Genomic DNA, 18,560 nt, shown 5'->3' on the forward strand with positions numbered 1-18,560 from the left:
CCCCTTGCACCCCGTGGTTCCATATCTTCTTAAGCAGTCTCTCGTGTGGTACCTTGTCAAAGGCTTTTTGGAAGTCAAGGTAAATGATGTCTATAGATTCCCCTTTATCCACCTGGCTGTTCACCCCCTCAAAGAAGTACAATAAGTTTGTGAGGCATGACCTGCCCTTGCAGAAGCCATGTTGACTCAGTTTTAGCTGCCCATTTTTTTCGGTGTGCTCACAGATGCTGTCTTTAATTAGTGCCTCCATCATCTTTCCCGGGACTGAGGTCAGGCTCACCGGCCTGTAGTTTCCTGGGTCGCCCCTTGAGCCCTTCTTGAAGATGGGCGTAACATTTGCTATTTTCCAATCCTCCGGGATCTCTCCGGTTTTTAAGGATAGGTTGTATATCTGTCGAAATGGCTCCGCTATTTCGTTTTTTAGTTCCTTGAGTACCCTTGGGTGAATGCCGTCCGGACCTGGCGATTTGTCGTTCTTTAGTCTGTCTATCTGCCTGAGTACATCTTCCTGGCTTACCTCTAAATTGACCAGCTTATCATCTTGGTCTCCTATTGCGATCTCCTCGGGTTCCGGAATGTTGGTTGTATTCTCCACCGTGAAGACTGACGTGAAGAACTCATTTAACCTGTCAGCTATCTCTTTCTCTTCTTTTACTACTCCCTTTCTGTCTCCCTCATCCAATGGTCCCACTTCTTCTCTTGCCGGTTGCTTCCCCTTGATGTATCTGAAGAACGGCTTGAAGTTTGTTGCTTCCTCTGCCAGTCTCTCTTCGTATTTTCTTTTTGCTTTTCTAACCACTCGGTGATACTCCTTCTGGTGTTCTTTGTGCACTTTTTGGTTCTCCTCTGTTTGGTCTTTTTTCCATTTCCTGAACGATGTTTTCTTGTCACTTATCGCCTTCTTCACTGCATTTGTTATCCACACTGGGTTTTTTGTTCTATTTTTTTTGCACCCTTTCCTGAACTTGGGGATGCACAGGTTTTGCGCTTCGTGCACAGTTCCCTTGAGTAAGGTCCAGGCTTTTTCTACGGATTTTATCTTCCCTATGTTGCCTTTGAGGTTCTTTCCCACCATTTCCCTCAAGGCATCATAATTCCCTTTTTTGAAGTTGAGTGCCGTCGTTGTGGTTCTTTTCCCCTTTGCTGATCCAATTTCTAGCCTGCACTGGATCGTGTTGTGATCGCTGTTACCTAGCGGGGCTAATACTGCCACCTCCTTTGCTGGCCCCCCTAGTCCGTTGAAGATTAGGTCAAGAGTGGCGTCACCCCGTGTTGGTTCCGTGACCAGTTGCTCCATGAAACAGTCCCTCGTGACCTCTAGTAACTTGGTCTCCCTTGCACAGTTTGAGTGCCCAATACTCCAGTCTATCCCGGGATAGTTGAAGTCCCCCATCACCACCACATTTCCGCTTCTGCATACCTGCCTCAGTTCTGCCTCCAGGTCCTGGTCGATTTCTTCAGGTTGTCCAGGTGGGCGGTAGTACAGACCCAATTTAATGTCTGCTCCAGTTCCTCCCTGTAGCTTAACCCATAGTGATTCCAAGCCATCCACCCGTACTGTTGTTTCTATCCTGGTTGAGGGTATGGAGTCTTTTATGTACAGCGCTATTCCTCCACCCTTTTTATGTGTCCTGTCTCTCCTGTATAGTTTGTACCCTGGTATGGCCACATCCCATTGATTGTCCTCAGTCCACCACGTTTCTGTGACCCCAATTATGTCTAGGTCCTTTTTGCTGGCAGTGATTTCTAGTTCTCCCATTTTGGCCCTCAGGCTCCTAGCATTTGTGTATAGGCAGTTTAAGACCCAGTTTTTTGCCCTCTCTTTATGTTTTCCTCGTGTTTCAGTACTCCTGCAGTCCTCCTCATGGTTTGCCAGCCCCCGAGCTTCATCCTCCTCCTGCTGCTGTGTGTCTGTGACGTCTTCAGCCTGTTTCCCCTGCACCTCTTGTTCTCGTAATTCCCACTCAGTTCTGGGCTCTATTTCACAAAGTCTTTGCCCCTCTGGCTCCTGTTGTTCTGTGTTGGTGCCGCTTACCAGCTCCATTTGTGCCCTCGGTCCCTGCAATGCGTCCTTAGGTCCTTTTTCAAAACATACACACTCAGTCCCAAGTCCTCCTTTACAATGTCCCAGGTCAGTATCCTTGTCAGGTACTGATGTCCGATGTGTCGAGGTCAGATCGACTATCGACTTTCCCCTTCTCCTCAGTTTAAAGCCAAGTCTATGACATTCTGGACGTTGCGTGCCAGCATCCTCGTCCCAGCTGTGCTAAGGTGCAGTCCATCTCTTCTGTAGAGCTTGTTCTTCCCCAAGAAAGTAGTCCAGTTCCTAACAAAGTGGAAACCCTCCTCGTCGCACCATCTCCTCAGCCAAACGTTAATTGCTTGTAGTTCGCTCTGTCTCCTTGTGTCCGCTCTCGGTACTGGCAGGATCTCTGAGAAGGCTATCTTCTTTGCCCTTAGTCTCAGTTTCCTCCCCAGGATCCTGAACTGGTCAGTTAGTGTAGTCCTGTTGAAGTTTCTCCTGCTGATGTCGTTGGTTCCGATGTGGATCACTACTGCTGTCTCCTCTGTCTCGGCTCCCTCCAGGATCCTCTCGATATTGTTGATGATGTCCTTTGTTCTTGCCCCCGGGAGACATGTTACCAGTCGGTCCTCTCTCCCTCCGGCTATGTGACTGTCTACTCCTCTCAGGATTGAGTCTCCAACCACGATAGCCGATTTCCCCTTTTTCAACTGTCTCTCTGGTCTCAGATCTGTGTCATATGTGCAGTCCATTTGTCCGTCCTCTGGGTTCAGCTGTGTCTCCGCCCCTGGTCTCAGGTCTGTGTCATCTGCGCAGTCCGCTAGTCCTTTCTCCTGGCTCTGATGGGTCTCCTCCTCCTCAGTCTGCCCAGGTCCTCCACAAGGTCCTATTCCCATGGTGTCTGGTGGTTCCTGTCGTCCAACTGTCGGTTCTCTCCTGGTGTGTTGGTGATCTCGTGCCTCCACCATCCTGCAGGCCTCCTCAATGAACTTCTCGAGCTCCCTAACTTGTTCCGCGATGTGGCTCTCTCTGGTGGTGTCTTCAGTTTCCCAGCATTGCTCCTCCATGGTACAGAGTCCCTCCAGCTCCTGGACTCTAACCTGCAGTCTCCCGACCTCCTGTTTCAGGCTATCCAGTTCCTGGCATCGACCGCATATGTATGCCTGCCTCCCGGAGGGGAGGTAGTCATACATATGGCACCCGATGCAGTATACTGGGTAGCTCTGCTGGTTTCCCACAGCCTCCAATGCTCCTTTCTCGTTCCTATGTCCCACGGTGTGTATGAGTGGTGCCCGGCACGCAGCTACCTAAAGAGAAAGAGAAAGAAGAGAGAGATGAGTACAGAGAGAGTACCTTAGCTGTTTAGATGTTAGATGCTGCTGCTGGGCTCCTCCTCAAGGCTCCTTCGCAAAGGCGCTCTCGCTAAGGCGAGCGCCTTTGCCGCTCGCCGAACGGCCGTGCGCCGTTGGTTCACCCCCTCTTAAGGTGGAGTCTGGGTTGAAGCCGCTGACGCGGTGGGGGTGGGCGGAGCTACCTCTCGCCTGCCCCTGGCTCTCTGGGTCTGTGTCGGCTCTCCCCTCGCGCTGCCCTGCTGGATTTCGCTTCTCCTCTCCTCTCCTGCCCTTCTCCTCTCCTCGCCTGCCCTTCTCCTCTCCTCCAACAACGAACAGTGAGCCCCTTGCTGCGGCTCGCCCCCTCTTAAGGTGGAGTCTGGGCTGAAGCCGCTGACGTGGTGGGGGTGGGCGGAGCTACCTCTCGCCTGCCCCTGGCTCTCTGGGTCTGTGTCGGCTCTCCCCTCGCGCTGCCCTGCTGGATTTTGCTTCTCCTCTCCTCTCCTGCCCTTCTCCTCTCCTCGCCTGCCCTTCTCCTCTCCTCCGACAACGAACAGTGAGCCCCTTGCCACGGCTCGCCCCCTCTTAAGGTGGAGTCTGGGCTGAAGCCGCTGTTGCGGTGGGGGTGGGCGGAGCTACCTCTCGCCTGCCCCTGGCTCTCTGGGTCTGTGTCGGCTCTCCCCTCGCGCTGCCCTGCTGGATTTCGCTTCTCCTCTCCTCTCCTGCCCTTCTCCTCTCCTCGCCTGCCTTTCTCTTCTCCTCCGACAACGAACAGTGAGCCCCTTGCCGCGGCTCGCCCCCTCTTAAGGTGGAGTCTGGGCTGAAGCCGCTGACGCGGTGGGGGTGGGCGGAGCTACCTCTCGCCTGCCCCTGGCTCTCTGGGTCTGTGTCGGCTCTCCCCTCGCGCTGCCCTGCTGGATTTCGCTTCTCTCCTCTCCTGCCCTTCTCCTCTCCTCGCCTGCCCTTCTCCTCTCCTCCGACAACGAATAAACACTGTATAAAACCTTTGTCTTAATAATTTAACCCCTAACTAAGCAGCGCTCAGGCCATGGAATACAAGAACTAAAAATTTAGATAGGAAAAAACAAAAATGCAAAAATGGGGATTAAAAACACAAAAAATGGCCAATGGTATGTCTTCCGGGATACCCCACAAATCAAACAGACAACACAAAGCTTACATGGCACAAACAAACAGAGAGCTCCAGTAGGCCATAAACTGTCTTTCATCCATCAAGAAATCAGGGTAGAACTTAAATCTACAAATAAACACAATTATATAAAAGGAAGAAGGAAAACAATATCATAAAACCAGACATATATGTGTGCAAAGTACACTCAATAATCAGAAAAGGCATAATCAACTAGTCTAGAGTCTTAACGTTTGTAAGAGAAAACAAAAAAATGGAGTCAATGGGCTCCATTGTCAGGCATAGGGCATGTCATCAGTCATGTCACACAGTCAGAGGAGAGAATGCAATCAGGTACACAACTGGCTAGTCTGTGCTTCAGTCTACAGAAAGAAGCAGGTAAAGCAAGATACAGTGTACAGGGTGAGGTACAGAGGTAATTTGAAGTATTACAGTGTCAATGCTAAGAGGCAAAAGAAACATTGTAAATCTTAAAGTACAAGGGCATTTCAAGGTCACCTGAGGCACAACTTTTTCTTCCTTGTTATTTCGTTTCGGTTCAGCAAAAAAATTATTTGTGCCAAAACTGGTCCAAGATAGCTATGCATATATTCCAACTGACTGCTAAGAGAGAGAAGAAACATTTCAAATCATCATCATAAGGAAACACAGACTCATTGGAAAGAAAAAAGTGATAGGGGAAATGCCCCTTGCCATATACTGGTGGTAAATCGGCTGCCAACAATCTGCATCTCCCAGACCTGTTAAAGAGACTTGTACAGAGTAATGTAAAACAACAAGAAAAGTGAAACACTACAACAAGGATAATGTAGATCCACTGGTCTTAACAGAGTAAATTATTAAATTATACTTTCCGTATGAAGGTGCTTTATACATTTCCCAAAGAGCTTACCTAAACAAAAATAACTGAGAACTTTGCGCACACCCTCCTATTCCAACTAGAATATACTTTCAAACACATAATACATACCCTGTTTATTAACGTACGCTATCCTGTCTGCAACATTCGGCAACAATCATGCTTCCTTGCTTTACCAAATCCACATTAGCCACAAAGCAAACCTGAATCTGCAACCTTGCCATGTTTCCAACCTAAATTATTTTTCCATCTCCCCTGGTAATTTCTCAACATCACCAATTTCTCTTTCTCTGTATCTTGTCTTGTTTCTCCAGTGCTTTCTTGTACCAAGTTTCCAAATGTGTTAAAAAGTTGATGAACTTCCAAATACTAGATTCACTCGTGAAACAGAAATATGAATTAAAGAAAAAACATTCAGGAAACTTCTATCTAGCTAAATTACCACACAGATTGTTGATTTGTTTTTTTTCTTTCTATTCAAACTCATTTAACATTGATGCTCCATAATTACCCAAATAAAGATTGCATTGTATTGTATTGTCTTCTGCAAGCTTGCCATAACTGGCAGGATTGAGAGGTTTCATATCATGATTAAAATCAGCACGATGTACGATATATATTTCCCCCCTCTTGTAAGAAGAAAAAGAGGGACAGACAGGAATGCTGTCCAGAGGGGTGGAGGGAAAACCGAAAATCCCCTACAAATATGGTATGCATACCACAGTAAGAATAAAGAAAAACAAGAACAGTTCCTCTAAAGATAAAATCGTTAAAATAAGGACTTGCAAATTCCTGGCACGGGATGGGCATTGTGCCACTGCGTCAAAGCAGCGTTTGCTAATAATTCTTTGTTCCTTTTTGATAAGCACAACACAAACAAAAAATTGACAATCTCCTTTCAAATATGCAAGACGGGTCCTAAGCACTGGTAAAAATTATTGAATTCCAAAGCAAACACTTTCTTCCTTGCTTTTGGAAATTCTGTTCGTATTAGCTCAAATACTAAAATTCTTTTTCTTCCTGAGTCTTATCTATTTCAGCTTATTGCTCCCCCTTCCTATTCTAAATTTGAGAAAGTTTAATAAGTTTCAAATCTAGTATATGGGGGACCTCTCATATACTGACAGACTGAAAAAGCTGGGACTTTTCTCGCTGGAAAAGCGACGACTTAGAGGAAACATGATAGAAACCTTCAAGATCATGAAGGGCTTAGAAAAAGTGGACGGGGACAGATTTTTCAAACTATGGGGAACCACAAGTACGAGGGGGCACTCAGTGAAATTGAGAGGGGAAAGGTTTAGAACAAATGCCAGGAAGTTCTTTTTCACCCAGAGGGTGGTGGATACATGGAACGCACTACCGGAGGATGTGATAAGCAGAAGCACGCTACAGGGCTTCAAAGAAGGTCTGGACAGGTACCTGGAGGACAATGGGATTGAGGGGTACATCTAAGAGTAGAAGGATAGGATTAGAGGTAAATTGCAAAATTAGTCAGAGACCACTGTTCAGGCAGTGGGCCTGACGGGCCGCCGCGAGAGCGGACCTCTGGGCGAGATGGACCTCTGGTCTGCCTCAGCGGAGGCAACTTCTTATGTTCTTATGTTCTTAGTCAGAAGTGCTGTATAAATTCCGACTTTTAACATCTAAACAAGGAAATGTTTTCCCCCCTGACTCTCGCAGAGAATCTGTTCAGCTCCTCCCATCTCTGTTTAAGGCACCGTCTCAAATTATTTTCTCCTAACATCCCCTCTCCCCCAAGGGTTTTACAGGGAGGAGATAAATAGTTTAAGGGGTCTCATGGGCAGATTTTTATCTCTTTGCAATCCCTTTTGTTTTTCAACAGGAAACATTTTTAGCTTCCTTAGTGCTGCTTGCAATTCTCCTACTAATTTAAAATTTGACATAGCCAATTTTTCCTCCGCACTAAACTTTGGCCAGAAGCTAGGTGGAGTCTCAATACTTATCATTTGCTTCTTATCTTTTCTCTTAATACCTGACACACTGTCATTATCACTGCAGTATCCTCTCTAAGGGCTTTTCCTGAGGATTGCTGTCTGGAGAGGTCTCTCACTTCTGCTTTACTCCCCATTCTGTCCCCTTGAGCCACCCCGCATTCAACAGAAATCTTTTGCTTCGACCGTCTCTGGCCACGCCCTTCGCAGGACAATGGAAACGCAAATAAGGACCCCCCTCTCGCTTCGTGCCCCTGGCACGTCTCACACACACACACAATCGCAGGGTGCTCACAGAAGAAACTCAATCTAGATTTTGACTCAACCCTATTCTTTTCATAATATATATACCGTATTTGCCGGCGTATAAGACGACTTTTCAGTACCTTAAAATCCTCCCCAAAGTCGGGGGTCGTCTTATACGCCGGGTACTGTTTACTAGAGAGCTGCACGGGAACGGGGACGACGGGAATCCCGCGGGTTCCCCCTTTGGGTCACGGGGATCCCGTGGGGACACCCCTAGGGTCGCGGGGATCCCGTGGGGACGCCCCCTAGGGTCGCGGGGATCCCGTGGGGACGCCTCCGAGGGTCGCGGGGTTCCTGCGGGGCTGGATGTACTCAGTCGCGCGGCTCTTCTCCCTACCTTCTCTGCTTGCAGCACAGAGCCGAACGGAAGTCTTCCCGACGTCAGCGCTGACGTCGGAGGGGAGGGAGGGCTTAAACAAAGCCCTCCCTCCTTCCGACGTAAGCGCTGACGTTGGGAAGACTTCCATTTGGCTCTGTGCTGCAGGCAGTGCAGGTAAGGAGGAGAGTAGCCTCGCGGTTCGAGTGGCTACCAAGGGAGGGGGCGGTCCGCCCCGCCACACCCCGCCCCGGTTGCAGCACAGCCGGCCAGGTCCCCTTACTTTTGTGGCACTTCCCCGACCGACCAACAACAGCCCCGGTCCGACAATCCTCCCTGCCCTGTAGCCGCGAATCTAAATTATCTTCTTACAGCAGCTGTAATAAGGTAATTTAGATTCGCAGTTAAGGGCAGGGAGGTTTGTCGGACCGGGGCTGTTGTCAGTCGGTCGGGGAAGTGCCACAAAAGTAAGGGGACCTGGCCGGCTGTGCTGCACCCGGGGCGGTAGAGAAGGAGTGGGGAGAAGGACGCTGAAAGGCCATGGGGAAGACGGGAGGGGGGGGGAAGGACTCTGAAAGCACTTGAAGACAGAGGAGGGAGAAGGACGCTGAAAGCACATGGGGAATACAAAGGGGTGGAGAAGGACGCTGAAAGACCATGGGAAGGGTGGGGGGGAGGACTCTGAAAGCACTTGTGGATGACAGAGGGGGGAGAAGGATGCTGAAAGCACATGGGGAAGACAAAGGGGTGGAGAAGGACGCTGAAAGGACATGGGGAAGACGGGGGGGGTGGAGAAGGACGCTGAAAGGCCATGGGAAAGACAGAGAGGGAGAAGGACATGGGGAAGTAGAGGGGGGAGAAGGACACTGAAAGCACATGTGGAAGACAGAGGGGGGAGAAGGACGCTGACAGGACATGGGGAAGATGGGGGGAGAAGGACGCTGAAAGGAAATGGGGAAGAGAGAGTAGGGAGAAGACGCTGGCAGGGAAGAAGACAGATGCCAGACTATGGGGGGAGCGGAGAGAAGAAGATGGGTGCCAGACCAATTTGGAAGTGGGAAGAAAGGGAGAGACACAGTAACAGAGCAAATGGAAGATGCAGAAGGAAGAGAGACAGTGGATGGAAGGAATTGAATGAGAACATGAGGAAAGCAGAAACCAGGCAACAAAGGTAGGAAAAGAATTATATTTCTTTTTTTTTATTTTGCTTCAGGATAAAGTAGTATATTAGTTGTGTTGATAAAAATTTATAAACATTAGAGGCTCTGGTAGAAACCCATTTGCAAAGTATGTATTCTTCCCAATTAATATTTTCAAATTAATAAAGTCTTTTTGCTTATTTGTAAATGGGTTTCTACCAGAGCCTTTAATTCAGTAGCATAATTAAATGAAATAACTATTTCTGAAGTTTATAGGGACGGGCGGGGACGGAGGGGATTCCTCGCGGGGACGGGTGGGGACGGAGGGAATCCTCACGGGGACGGGTGGGGATGGGTGGGATTCCTCACGGGGACGGGTGGGGATGGGTGGGACTTTGGCGGGGACGGGTGGGATTTCTGTCCCCGTGCAACTCTACTGTTTACATGCCCTTACTTTACATGCCCTAACATCTCCTTCCTTACCTCCTTACGGTGCTTACGGTACTAGTAAACCTGCCGGGACATCAGCGGGGCCATGGCGGGACATCAGTGTGACAAGGGTGCCATCTCCATCATCCTGCGCAGCGGGAAGCAGCGGCGCTCTGGCCCCACCCCTTTTCTCTTTACTACGTCTCTCGCACATGCGGCCGTGTGTGGAGTCTAGCCCTTAAGGAAGTTGCGGGGGCGAACAGGAGGCTTTTGAAGGCTTTTAAAGGGAAACTGTCATGCCAGCAAACTTGCTAGGGACTTGCCCGGCACTTGCTCTCTCCCTCTATGTGTTATCTTCCTTCTATCATTGACAGTTTCAGTTTGGTTAACAGTTTAGAAAACAAATAGCATGGCAGCTCCCATGGGTTTATTGTTCTATTCAGCTTTAGTGAATTAATTAAAATTGTTGAAATAAATTCTGATGTTTTTTTAAGTTTTATTTGTTGTGCAGAAGGTGTGCGGAAGAAGGGGTAGTCTTATATGGCGAGTATATAACAAACTCTATATTTTAACTGTAAAAGTTGGGGGGTCGTCTTATACGCCCAGTCGTCTTATACGCCGGCAAATACGGTATATATATATATATATATATATATACACACACAAATGTACAATGTCTACTTTCCCTATTACAAAACACAGCGTGGTAATACACAAATCTTACTTACCTTACCTTATAAACAAGACACCTTAATATACAATGCGATAGAAAGAAGAAGCACATGCAAGAAAGTTTCCCCAGAACAGCAGAACAGGGGAGCCTGTACAGATTTGAATTAGTTAGATCAGTCCTTCCCAAAAGGACAGGTAATCTGTGGAGTTGCCAAAACCTCCACTATGGACTTTCCAAAAGCCAAAAACCACCACTATGGACTTCCCAAAAGCCAAATATAAACTTACAAAGGATTTGGAAACGGACCGGCAGTCCTGGTGAGGTCTGGAAAGCCAACGGTATCCGATCCAATCCCGGACATAGCCCCCAGCTGAAACGACCAGGTCCCAATTTTTATTAGCCTTGTTCTGCTGTCCTCACTGCAGATGCATCCGGGGACACCTCTTTAGAAAGAAATCACACACACACAAACGCACATGCAAATATGCAAAGAGATGTCTCGTTTATTCAGAGTACTGCATACATATATATAGCATTTTACATGGGTCAGTTTTCTCAGGATATAACTGTAGGAAAGACCATATATGTTAACAAGATACATAAAAGCAGCTAGAAAGAGGTAGCAAACATTTCTTATCTAAATCCTGACTCAGGCTGTGGGGGTTCAGTACATGAGGAGGAATGACCTTGGCAAAATTAGCCAGCTACAAAACAGGAGCTCAGAACACAAAGAGAAAATGACCTTGTGATTTCTTGGCAAATACAAACTGTTTCAACAGTTTTTTCATATGTTACACAAGCAGGAATAGATGTATATGCCCCTTCAAAAGGTATCTCTGGTCTTGCATAAACACAATTGATCTGTCAGTTCATTCCAAAATTTCACCCCTGCTTCTGAAATCATTGAATTTCTAACCTTTACATTCCAAACGATAAAAACAGAAAACTATGGATGATGATGATCTAAAAAGATGATTTATTTATTCCTTCTTCCAAAAAACACAAATAAATACAATTATAAAAGTCCACATGTGTAGTCCTTCCAGATTGTTTTCTCTGTGGAATATTGGGTCTTCCATTTTTTGTTTTTTAACCTTTACATTCTTGTACAATCTCTCTTGAGGCTGAACGGATGGGATATTGCATCTCTGATAGTTTCAGCTGCAGGGCAACTAAAAGATGATCCCTCCTCTTTGGAGCTTCCTGACATGCCTAGTTTGTTCCTGCAGCTTCACTGCTTGGTTTCATTTCAGTTATGTTTATATATATTTATTAAAGTTTTCAAGAAAAAAGTGCAAGTAAAGAATCATAGCAGTTTAATCCAGAGACTCTTACATGTGCACTACTCAAACCCCCACCATCCCTCCACCCACCCCCCTCCCACCAACAACAGTAGTAACAACAACCAACATTCTATCAAGTGACGTGTGACCCCCTTCAAAAGTTCATTAGACATCCACAGGCCTGAGGTGTAAGGTCCATCCAAAAATGTTCCCTGGGCCCAGGTCAAGGTCACCAGCCTGTCTCCGCTCCAGAGAGGCTTGCACTATCATCATAGCTTTCCACCGACTGTAAGTCGGTGGATCCTGTAATCCAGTTTGTCAATATGGCTTTCTTTCCCAGAAGCACAGTCTGCGGTACAAAAGCTATCATTCCTTTCTATTTCGGTGCAGCAATAGTATAATAGCCGAATAAAGCTCTGGGCACAGGAGACCAACGTCTGCCCCATAGGGATGTAATATAGTTGCCCAGATGGTTTCATTTCAGTTAATTCTGCTCGTGATTTGTTTTCAATTCCTAGTTCTTTTTTTTTTTTTTTTTTCCGCGGGTTTGCCCATGTGCTGCAGATCAACTCTGTGCGAGTGATCCTTCGGCGGGAGATCATAGATATTTTGAAAATTGTTTGCTTCTGGAGGGTTCTCTGTAAAGCCTGAAACTGCGGTAAGCCCTCCGGACAGCCTGCAGATTGAATCGGGTCTCCGGGTTTGGGAGCCATCTCTCCTCTGGTTAGTCCGCAAAGGGGTAGAGTGCAGGCTGCTGCGGTTCCAAGGAGTAGGGTTGGACCGCGCCGCTTGTCTTCCCTGATTTCCTTGAGGGGTCCTAGTGGTCGTGATCTGAGGTGACAGACAAGTTGATGAGGCCAGAAGATCTGAAAAATCCAGTTTAATCAGCTCCTGAGGTAATGATCTCCCTATGCTTGCACTGTGTTTTGCTGGCCTCCATTGAAAAGCATTGCAGCACATGTATCTGTGGTGTCTGTGAGTCACAGAGTTTGCCGATTTGGGGGGTCCTCAAATCGGGGTTTTGGGGAGTTCCCTGCCTGCCCTGATCCCTCCCACCTGTAAAATCCTAAAATCGCTGTTTTTAGTGTTTTCCTGCATTTTTAACTGCCATTTTTCTGTCAAAATTGACGCCCACGGCAGCCATCTTAGATTTTCTTTAAAGTTTTAAAACTATATTTTTTTGGACTTCGAAGCTTTGTTTTTGCTCCAAAGTTCACAGATGGCCACCTCAGGACAGGATGGCATGGATTCATGCCGTAAATATAGCGGATGGCTTGCAGTTTCGCAGCCGCGTATTCTGTACACCGCGGCCTGTAAAGGGCATAAACAGTGTGTGGATTCCGCACTATCCTCCTCCGGAGAGAACCTGCTTTCTTCCGTTTCCGCCAGAGATGCGATTCAAGCGTCTGGGACGCCAGAATTGTGTGATTAGGGCGTTCTTGCAAAACGCAAGCGCAGTTCCAGGGAAAGTCTCATCGATCTTCAAACAATTTCACATCTGATCCCTGCTGATCGGCTCAGGCCACCGAGGACTAATTTCCACTGGAATTTGTGAATACGATGTATCAGGCTTTCATGAGAAAGCCGGCTATGCCTGTGTCTCCCTATCAGACTTCGGTGCAGCAATCTAAACAGCTTTTAGATTCCAGCATGTCAATCTGATCCTTGCTGGTATGCCTGAACGTCAGCAGCAACTTCCCGCTATTGTTTCGGTACCTGCGTCACATTCTAGGCTGTTGCTGTCGCACGGTGCTTCAGCAGGTCACGCTGACCTGACTAGCCTAGCGGATCTCAGGGATTACCAGAACGCTGATTCTCACGATGTGGGAGAGTAATAGAAGGTGCGCAGGCTAAGTCCAGTTGCCTTCCTGATCTTATCTCTGAATCCCTGTGGACATTGGGACTTGACCCAGACTCTGCAGTTCAGGCAGAGTGTTCGATCGTGTTCTATTCACCCTCTCTCTGCTGCATTTCCAGCTCATGCGGACTCAACAGAAATGCTTTTAGAGGTTGGGGGACCCCAGGGGGTCCCCTGAAGTGCGCTAGGGCCAGGGCTACATTGTATCCCATGGTTTCGTAATTTTCCAAGTACCTAGTCCTGCTGAGGTGGATTTTGCAGTGGCTCAGGTCGCTAAATGTACCTCCTTGCCCTAGGCTGGAGAGGTTGTCCTGAAGGATGTCTTGGACTGAAAACTAGATTTTGTTATGAAGCGTCTTTTGATGTGCTGCGACGGGAGTGTGATCTGCAGCGGGCACTTCCTCTGTGGCCCGAGCATGTCGTACTGAACTTCGTCAGGTTCCTGTGGATGTTGTCCTTTGGGACCTCGGTTTCCTGGTTTCTAGAGTGAATTATTTGGCAGCCGCATGCTGTGATATTTTGACCGTGTTTGCTAAGTTGGGTGCTTTTTCAGGAGACTGTTATGGATTCAACATTGGTCGGGTGATTCTTCATCTATGTCTGTGCTGAGCAACTTACCCTTCGACGGTTTGCCCTTATTTGGCCAGGGTTTGGATGACCTGTTGGCGAGTGTGCAGGACCGTAAGCCTCAGACGCTTCCTGGCTCTGGTCCTCGTCTGTCCAGGGGGACGGAATGGCTGATTTTTTGGCCCTTCTGGCAAATATCAGTACGCCGGACTCCCTGCGGCGGGGCGGCATTTCGGAGCGTCCTATAGACCTCATTTTGGAGGTGCAGCGCACCAGCAGCCTTCCAACTCTCAATCTTCTGTCCCTTCTAAGAGAACCTTATGACACCAGGTCTCTGGTGAGGCCCCACCCTCCAAATCGGGGGGCGGCTTTCAGCCTTCCTTTCAGAATGGCTAAAGCCAACCTAAGACCCGTGGATTCTTGCAGTTTTAAAGGATGGTCTTCGCCTACAGTTTTTCCAGCTACTTCCGGATTTCTTCCGGTCCTCTCCCGAGGGAAATTTGGACTGGGCTGGTTAATGGATTTGGTGGCCATGGAGTCCGTCCCATGGGATGCTTTCAGCTCCAGAAAATACTCGATTTTCTTCCTCGTGCCAAAGAACTCCGATTGCAGACCGATTCTGGACTTGTGAGCAGTGCACGCATTCTGGCGAGTTCTGCAGCGGTGGCACCCAGGGAGATTTTGGCTTCCTTAGATTTCATGGAAGCATATTCCCACTTCCCGATATTCCCAGATTGGAGGTTCTTGAGGTTTCTTATTCTTGGGAGGCATTTCCAGTTTGTGGCGCTCCCTCTCGGTTTGGCATCAGCGACCAGACCTTTACCAAGATCATGGTGGTGGTGTCCTAGTGCTTCCGTACCTCGACGACTGGCTGATCAGAGCTCCTTAGTGGAAGCAGGGTCGCTTGGCGGTTCGCTGGTATATCTCGGATGGGTGCTAACTCTGAGGAAGAGTCGTCTTGTGCCGACCAAGGACTTGGAGTACCTGGGGAATTTGAACTGGGTGTGTTTTTTTCCAGGATCCAGAAGACTGAAACTCAGGAGTGCAATTTGGGACATGTTAGCAGTCCTGACAGTGACGGCCTGGCAGTACCTTCAAGTGTTGGGTCTCATGGTGGTGACCATAGATGTAATCCCGTGGGCAGGAGCTTGCCTGCGTTCTCTTCAGTTTTTGCCTCTGGAGCAGTGGAATCCCCAGAGAGATGCCGGGGGTGAAGCTGCCTTGGTTGGCAGCAGCGCACAGCAGTATGATGTGGTGGTTCAACCCAGTCATTCTGTCCACAGGGCTTCCTCTGTGGGTCTTGGATTGGGTGACCGTGACTGCGGACGCGAGTCTCTCCGGTTGGGGAGCGGTTTGCATTTCTGTCCCGGTCCAGGGCCACTGGACACCATGAGAGAGCCGATGGTCGATCAATTGGCTGGAGCTACGAGTGATCCGGTTAGCTCCGCTACGATTCCGAGGGAGTTACAGCTGTGTGTTCTCAGACAATGTGAAGGCTGTTGCCTACGTCTACTGTCAAGAGGGCATGAGGAGTCCTCTGCTGGGATTGGAGGCTCAGATGCTCTTTGCTTGGCCTCATCTGCAGCCCATGTGGACAGCGTCGGCAACGTTCAGGCAGACTTACTCTGTCATTAGTCTCTGGACCAGGGAGAATGGTCCCTGTCAGGGCTGGCTTTCGAGGCCATAGTGCACTGCTGGGGGGTCGTCCCACGTTCGATCTGATGGCGTCATCAGTGGATCGGAAGGCAGACAGATTCTTCAGCCACTGCCGAGAGGTCAGCAGCATCGGACTCGACACTCTGGTTCAACCTTGGCCTACTCCTGTACATCTTTCCCCCATGGCCCATGATAGTGCGTGTTTTGCGCCAGGTGTCCTCACACAGGGTCCAGTGATCCTTGTGGCTCCGGACTGGCCCAGACAACCTTGGTACGCAGCCCTTGTGAGGCTGAGCTCTGGGAGCAGTCTGCATCTTCCTTGCCTTTGGCGGTTGCTCACTCAGGGACCATTTGCACTTCAAGTTCCGGACCACTTTGGTCTTTTGGCCAGGGGCTTTTCCTCTGTGGTCACTGGTTAAATGTAAAACCCATTAATTACTCCTCTCTTTCCACTTTGTGGGAGTAAGGAATTTCTACCAGGACTGTTTGGGCACTATTTTTGGAAATGGAGGGATAAAGTTCTGTGTTGGGTGGAGGATATGTTGGATGAGTCGGGTGTACAACTCCCTCTTTCTACTTTATGTGATATGTTTGAACTTAGTGTCCATCGCTATATCTCCACACTTTCCAAGCAAGATCTAATGGCAGTAGCAGCACAAAAGTTACATGCTAGTCTAAGTTTGAGAGAGAAGAGAAAAGTCTCTTTAACTTATCTCCGTAGAGTATTATTAGACTTTATACCTGAGGTATCCTTGAATGTTCGCTCTGTGACTTGGACTGAGGATCTTGGGATAGATAAATCTGTCTTGAGGTGGCCATTCCGTGTCATTCCACAGCTTTTTTATAATATGATCCTCCAGGAGGACAAATATAAATTTATATTTCAAGCTTTTATTTCTCTGTGGAAAGCGTTTAGAACTGGTATCGCACTTCAAGGAGGTTATCTAAAATGTGGCACCCCTCATGCTACCCCTAGTCATATGTTTTGATCCTGTTCCTATATTCAGCATTTTTTGAAGCAGGTGTGGGATTATCTGCATAATATGTTGAATATTCATTTTGCCTTTAATGGAGTATCAATTCTCTTCCAAGGGGGCCGTCAGAATACTTCACCTTTGATGGCAGGGCAATATTTCTATGCAAGACCTTGGATCTGGGGAGGAAAGCCATCTTATTGAGATGGAAAGATCTTGATTCTGCTACTTTTCAAACAGTGGCAGAGACTCCTTTATGATATTGTATTCTTGGAGCTGAAAAACGTTGAATATAGATCTGATTTGCAATGAAACCGTCTTCAGGAGACTTGGGAATTGTACTGGAATATGCACCATTTTCAGGAGATTTGTGAGTTGGGAATATGCTGTCACATAGAGAACTAAGTTTATTGTTTAATAGTTAATCATAGGATTGTCTCCCTGGTTAAATATATCAATAACTTCAATAATTAATATATCAATAACTGGCCTGGGTGTCTCTCATAAGGGAGAGTGGGCAGGTTCTTCACAGTTCTGAAAAGAAAATACAAGATCAGTTTGTGAGGTTCTATAGAGACTTATATAGTGCGGGTCTCTTTAATGTTGTGCAGAGGGACCAATTCTTTCATCATCTGACCTTATCATGGGTTACTGAGTTGCAATTGCAATAACTTAATGCTCCCATTATGGTATTGGACATACATCAGGCAATCCATAGGCTCAATCAAGTTGGCTAAGGCCCCAGGGCCAGATGGCATGTGTCCTGAATTTTATAAACTCATGTCTGGGCAGGTGGGCCCTACCATGGCAGCCATGTTTGCGGAATTACAACATGGGGGGGAGCTTACGTCTGGAACAAAATCATACGCACATAGGCATCGCGAAGTGACATTGAGTAGAGCCTTTGGTAGAGACACAATATACGCCGACCAAGAACCATACTCCACCCCAGCTGCCAACTCTCCAGCCCGCATAACACCCTCAGAGCATTGCTTTACTTCCAATCCAGCAGGGCGGAGAGGTAAAAAAAACGCCTTTCCTCTCCTTCTGTCCCCCTCCCCCCCGACTCCCATCTCCCTCCGAAAGAAACCTTACCTGACCCCAACTCCTCCATCTCACTAGCCCTTCAGTCCCATCCCAGCTCTCAGCCCAGGCCGAACCCCCCCTCATTCAATGACAAGATGGCATCCCTCACAACCAAACTCTTATTTGTCCTCTTATTGCTCTCCCTGCTCTCAACAACCTGGAAGACAGCAGGCTATCACTTATCCCCAATTCCAAAACTAACGGCAACATACAGACAGACCCACCCACCCTACAAGAAATCTGATAGAATGCACTTTGGCCACCCACAAAAGCATCCCACCCACATGGGGAAGAAAACCACCTCCCAATGCAAGGACGAAAGCTCACAAACCCTCTCCTACACCTAGAAACCTCCTCCACCCAAAGTTTACCTCTAACCCCCACAAAAATCACACCTCAATCCCATGTGCGTACATGAACATAAGATCAATTAGCCCAAAGGCAGACCTTATAAAAGATTGGATAGTGAAAGAACAGCTAGACTGCCTATTCCTTGCCGAAACCTGGCTCTCCTCCGACTCGGTCCCAAGCATAACAGAATTCTGTCCAAAAAGATACAAACTTGAAGTAGTCTGCCGAGAAAAAAAACGAGGAGGAGGTCTAGCCATCCTAGTAAAAAACAACCTAAATATAAAAGTCCTAGACAAATGCTCCACCCCCCACTTAGATCTGCTAGCCTGCCAACTCTCCAGTGACTCACTCAAAGGCACTATAACCTACATCCTCTGCTACATAACTCCAGGAAAATGGAACACCACAAAACACGAACTTCAAGGTTTCATCTTCCAGAATTCTCTAACCTCTACACATAACCTGCTCCTCGGCTACATAAATCTCCACCTAGAAGACCACACCTCCAAACAAGTCGATGGCATACTCTCACACCTCAAGGCACTATCCTACCAAATTCTTTACCCCCAACACATGCACGAGAAAGGCCACCAACTTGATATTGCCG

At 47.9% G+C, this 18,560-nt stretch overlaps 1 protein-coding gene across 4 annotated transcripts in view; it reads left to right on the forward strand.

Moving 5' to 3' along the window:
- The window catches only part of EDC4 (enhancer of mRNA decapping 4), a 1,195,251-nt gene that overhangs the window by 399,776 nt on the left and 776,915 nt on the right, over positions 1-18,560 (forward strand). The gene's annotated exons all lie outside the window — the stretch shown is intronic.

This window comes from Geotrypetes seraphini, chromosome 4 (assembly GCF_902459505.1).
Source record: "Geotrypetes seraphini chromosome 4, aGeoSer1.1, whole genome shotgun sequence".
Lineage (NCBI taxonomy): Eukaryota > Metazoa > Chordata > Amphibia > Gymnophiona > Dermophiidae > Geotrypetes > Geotrypetes seraphini.